The 6,155-nt window shown below is 40.3% G+C and overlaps 1 pseudogene; it reads right to left on the bottom strand.

Moving 5' to 3' along the window:
- Positions 1-4,213: 4,213 nt before the first annotated feature.
- On the bottom strand, positions 4,214-4,942 carry LOC133774420 (ribulose-phosphate 3-epimerase-like; annotated as a pseudogene).
- Between the last annotated feature and the right edge of the window lie 1,213 nt (positions 4,943-6,155).

Below are 6,155 nucleotides of genomic sequence, written 5' to 3'. Positions count from 1 at the left end.
GTACCTATTGGCCATTGTAACCCATTAAATCCTAAGTTTTCAATTTTGTGATTATTTCAATGACAATATACATCTCAAAGTTACCATAAGTGATTTTTTTTCTCAATTTAAGTTTTTTTGGATGTCTTATAAATAGGAAGATGGGGCATAATAGGCTACTGTTTTTATTGGAAAACTATCTGTTCAAGTTCTTTGACCATTTTTTAATCAGGTTGCTTTTCCACTATTAAGTTGTATGAGTTTGTTATAAATTTGGGGTATTACCCCCTTACCAGATGATTTGCAAACACTTTTTCCTAATCTGTCAGGTGCCATTTCATTTTGTTGGCTGTTTTCTTTCCTTTGCAGAGATTTTCAAGTTTGAGGTGGTTGCCCTTGTTTATTTTGGCTTTTTTTGACTGAAGTTTTGGTGTGATATCAAAATTTTATTGCCAAGGTGAATGTCCAGAAGTTTGTGGTTTCAGACCTTATATTTAGGTCTTTTATCCATTTGAGTTGATCTTTTGTGTAAGGTTTAGGGTCAAGGTCCACCTTTATTCATTTTCAGTTTTGCACTACCATTTGTTAAAAAGACTCTCCTTTCCCCATTGGATCCTACTGGTGACGTTGTTGAAAGTCAATTGGCCATGTGTGTTTGGATTTGTTCTGGGTCTCTATTCTGTTCTGCTGGATTTTCTTAAAAAAAAAAAAAAAAGATGGGAGATCTCTCCATCTCTGCTTATCTGCCTTTCAAATAAGATAATAATAAAATAATGTATAGGTTAACCTGGGCTACCCTGAGGAAAGCTCTTGTTTGTAAACTCTTGGGATGATCTGCAAAGTTATTCTTTAAATTAGCATCTATATAAAAGTGCTTCACCACCATATCAGTTTCTTAAGATCATAACAAAAGTACAACAAATTAGGTGGTTGAAAACATCAAAATTCATTCTCTCAAATGCAAGCTCTCAGCAAGGCCGTGCTTCCCAGACGACTGAAGGGTAGAGCCTTTCTTTCCTCTTCCTAGGTCCTGGTAGTTGGTGGAAGCCTTGGGCTCTCCTTGGCTTGTAGATGCATCACTCCAACCTCTGCCTCCATTTTCACCTGACACCTCCATGTGTGGTTTCTTCTCTTCTTTCTTCTTCACCTTCTCTTCCTCCTCCCTCCTTCTTCTTTATAAAAACACCAATCAAATTGGATTACAGGCTCACTCAATACCAGTTTGATCTAAGCCCAGCTTACTTTCATCTGCTGTGACCTTGTTTTCACGTAAGGTTGCAGTCTAACATTCTGGGAAGGATATGGGTTTTGGAGGGACATTTTTCAATGCTGACGATCTATCTAAGTTCACAATAATAGCTCCATAGGGCAGACAGTTTCTGGAATAACTTAATGACCCCCATCTCCTAACAATGTCCTTGGGTACTTCTCTCATCTTGTGTTGCTGCTGGGTCTTCTGGTTTTCTGCTGGTAGTTACTGTGGGTGGGAAATGGGATGACACATTAAGAGTAAGTTGCAAAATTCTGTGATTTCTATCTTTAAAAACTTTTTTAGTTTCAGTTTTAAAATTTAACAATTTTTAACATTTTGCCACATTCATTTCATATGTAGACATTATATACGTACACATATATACTATGTTTTCCTGAAGTTAGAAAGATTAATATTATGAAACAAAGGATTCATGACAGTGATCATGACATGGGGTAAGAAGGATATGTTGTCATGCACATGGTATGATTCAGTGATGCAATATTTATAACTACATATCAAATTATATGACATTCACACAATTTTTATACTCAATATTAACTTCTACAAATAGGAGAAAACACGTGATATTTGTCTTTCTGAGTCTGGCTTATTTCACTTCACATAATTGATCTCCAGTTCCATCCATTTTGTTGCCAATGTCAGGATTTCATTCTTTTTTATGGTTGAGTAATAGTCCATCATGTATATATGCCACATTTTCTTCATCCAGTCATCAGTTGATAGACATCTAGGTTCACGCCATATCTTTGCTATTGTGAATTGAGCTGCTATAAATGTGGGGGTGCAGGTATATCTCTCATATGCTGATTTACTTGCTTTGGATGTAGTCCCAGGAGTGGGATAGCTGGGTCATAAGGAAATGGATGTATTTTTAGCTTTCCAAGGAATCTCCACTCTGCTTCCTGCAGGCTCTCAGGTTCATCTTGCTCCTTGCTCTGAGGAAGCAAGCTGTCACGTTGTGAGCTACCATGTGGAGACACTTATAAGGCAAAGAACCAAGGGTAGCATCCAATCCCCCATTCTGGAGGAAATGAGGCCCTCACTCCAATAGCCTGAAAGGAGCTGAATTCAAGAGTGGTGTGTGCCTATACAGGCTTACACTGCCAGCCTTGTTTTGTGATGACTGAAGACCTGGGTGCTCCTTATGAGAGATCTGGACCCAAGGATCCTACTAAGCTGTGCCTGGATTCATGACTTGCAGGAACAGTGAGATAACCACTTACCTACCATACCTCTGGGTTCCACATCTGCAGATTGAACCAATTATAGATTGAAAATATTCATGCAAAAAAATAATCCAGAAAGTTCCAAACACCAAAACTTGATTTTGTCATAAATGACTCAGTATGTGGAATTTGTGAGAAATATGTGAAGTGTAGGCATGTCCTGCTGTGGATTCTTGCCTCATTCTCTCTCCAACACTTGTTGGAATCAGGTTGTTCACTATGGATCTTGTTTGAGGACTATGTAGTTAAGCCCACAGTGGTTGAGTGTAGAGATGATTTAAGGTATATTAGAAGTGCATAAGCTAAATGTAAATACCATGTCATTTTATATAGGTGACTTGAACATCTGCTAATTTTGGTATTGGAGCGCTGTCCTGGAATCAATACTCTGGATCCTAAGAGATCACTACACTACTGCAGATGACGCCAAATTTGGGGATAATTTTGTTATATTTCAGTGAATAACTAATACACAATATTTAAGTTTTTCCTGTGAATCATTCTCAACAAATATAAAACTTGGGGATATATTTTCTTTTATTTAAAGAAGTCAGCAAGTACAATTTAATGGAGCTTACAGCATCGTACTGATCGTGTCACATAAGCTTTCTTTGTGAGACTTAATAGTAAATTCTTGCATATTATGAACTTTTGAAAAAATCCCAGAGATATGATCATTAAGGTATAGAGTTAATTGGATTGATTATTAAGCTACATTAACAACATAATTACGCTATGTGTTTGCTTTTAATAAAAATACTGATGCTTTTGTTTTGGAGACTTGAAATAAATGTAAATTTACAGCGGTTTGCTGATTTATGTTAGTCAGATATGGTTTTGTTATTATCTTCTGCAGGTTGGCTTTACAATATAAAAACAATTATTCATTTGACATACTGCTGTTTATTCTAAAAGTACTAAAAAAGCTATTATTATTATTTTTGGTTTTCCATCCCACATAAGCTTGTATTTATAAGTTCCATTCTACTCATATTCTCAATCATGTAAACAATGATATGAAATAGGAAAAGCCTAAATACTTCCTATGCTTTTGGAAACTAGATGAGAAACAGCAGAAATTTCTTTTTTAAAATACAAATTCTTTTCCATAGTAGTATCATCTTCCTTAAACATTAACATATTTCTGCTTGTAACATTAATACAGCCAGCCATATATTCACTTTATAAAAATCAAGTCTCCCAGTAAAAACAGGGCATTTCACCAGACTGATCTTTTTTTTTGACAGGCAGAGTGGATAGTGAGAGAGAGAGAGAGAGACAGAGAGAAAGGTCTTTTGCCGTTGGTTCACCCTCCAATGGCCGCTGCAGCCGGCGCATCGCGCTGATCCGAAGCAGGAGCCAGGTGCTTCTCCTGGTCTCCCATGCGGGTGCAGGGCCCAAGGACTTGGGCCATCCTCCACTGCCTTCCCGGGCCATAGCAGAGAGCTGGCCTGGAAGAGGGGCAACCGGGATAGAATCCGGTGCCCCAACCGGGACTAGAACCCGGTGTACCGGCGCCGCAAGGCGGAGGATTAGCCTGTTAAGCCATGGCGCCGGCCTCAGACTGATCTTTAAAATGCAGTTATACATGCTGATTTTTAACCTCTTTGAAGATTTTCACAATATATTTTAATCATGAGAGTGAATAATTGCTCAGAAAAGCAGCACTGTACTCAGTATTGCTGTTTTCTAGCAAAATGTTTCCGTGAGCACAAACTTTGGGCTCCTTGTTTCATTGATCAAGAAGGTGTTTTCCATCAGCTTCTGAGCAAACATTTCTGAGCAAGCTGATCCTGTATCTGGGGTCTTCTCTCCTCCCAAAGGCACTGCCACACACAGTCTTGCTGGCTCCTGCATTTGTGCACATGTATGGTCAGTGTCAGGACCCAACCTCCACGTCAACAACGGGAACCGGGTCCTAAACCAAGGTGGCATTGTGTCTTCCATGAATTTCTGTCCTCCAAACCCAGATACTATGATCATAACCAAGACATATCTCTGATGAGCCTGTACGGCCACAGTCTCAACTGCAATTCATGGTTTGATGGCAAGGCCAATCCTTATCCCATTCTCCTGAATGTCTTTAATCAAAGCCTGTGAGTTCTCAGTAGCCTTAGAATGAAAAGTGTATTGAATCGCTTCTGCTACAGTCTTTGGCTTTACCCACTATTCTGGCCTGGAGACCACCACATGCATGTCAGAGATAGGATCTTAGCCTTGCCACTTTTGCAGGATTTCTACCTCAGGTTGATCAAAGGGGATGCTGGCAATGAAATGCCCATCCATTGTGATGTAGTGGTTAGGCACTGTGGCACAGTGGTTAAGCCGCCAGGCCAGCATCCTCTACTATATCTAGGTGCAGATCATTGGCATCAGAGTCTAGAGTATGGAGGCAATCAGCCCCTAAGTTGGTCAGGTCACTGTTGAGGAGGGATGGGCCAATCTTGCAGCCTGAAGCCATTGTGCTGCTTCCCAAGAGCAAGAAACCCCATGAGTCCCCCTGCATGATGAAGAGCTCATCCTGATTGGAAAAGCTCATTTTCTTTTTTTTTTTTAGTTTTTGACAGGCAGAGTGGACAGTGAGAGAGAGAGATAGAGAGAAAGGTCTTCCTTTTTGCCGTTGGTTCACCCTCCAATGGCCCCCGCGGTAGGCGCGCTGCAGCTGGCGCACCACGCTGATCCGATGGCAGGAGCCAGGTGTTTCTCCTGGTCTCCCATGGGGTGCAGGGCCCAAGCACTTGGGCCATCCTCCACTGCACTCCCTGGCCACAGCAGAGAGTTGGCCTGGAAGAGGGGCAACCGGGACAGGATCGGTGCCCCGACCTGGACTAGAACCCGGTGTGCTGGCGCTGCAAGACGGAGGATTAGCCTATTGAGCCGCGGCGCCGGCCGGAAAAGCTCATTTTTAAAGGAATTTTTTTCTGGTTTCAACCTAAAAGTTACATAAATCTATAGGTAAAAGGCTTGGGTAGAGGTGAACTGGATATATGAAGTTACTTCAAAATGTTCATGGGAAAAAGGAATTAAAAGATAAGTGTATTTTGGCCTACAAAATTTGAAATCATGCATAATTTTTCATAATGTGCATTTTCCATGAATTTTTGAAGACTCCTTATCCATGAGTTTCATTTTATTTTATTTTATTTTATTTTTTTTTAACTTTTATTTAATGAATATAAATTTCCAGTGTACAGCTTATGGATTACAATGGCTTCCCCCCCCCAATAACTTCCCTCCCACCCGCAACCTTCCCCCCTCCCGCTCCCTCTCCCCTTCCATTTGCATCAAGATTCATTTTCAATTCTCTTTATATACAGAAGATCAATTTAGTATAAAGATTTCAACAGTTTGCACCCACATAGAAACACAAAGTGAAACATACTGTTTGAGTACTAGTTATAGCATTAAATCACAATGTACAGCACATTAAGGACAGAGATCCCACATGAGGAGCAAGTGCACAGTGGCTCCTGTTGTTGACCCAACAAATTGACACTCTAGTTTATGGCGCCAGTAACCATCCTAGGCTGTCGTCATGAGTTGCCAAGGCTATGGAAGCCTTCCAAGTTCACCGACTCTGATCATATTTAGACAAGGTCATAAAAGACAGAGTGAGGATAGTAACCAATGATCCTAAGAGTGGCATTTACCAGGTTTGAACAATTATACAGCAT

The sequence above is a fragment of the Lepus europaeus genome, chromosome 15, assembly GCF_033115175.1.
Source record: "Lepus europaeus isolate LE1 chromosome 15, mLepTim1.pri, whole genome shotgun sequence".
Taxonomy (NCBI): Eukaryota; Metazoa; Chordata; class Mammalia; order Lagomorpha; family Leporidae; genus Lepus; species Lepus europaeus.
Note: the sequence above shows the minus strand (reverse complement) of the source record. Positions and strands in the feature narration are given on the sequence as shown.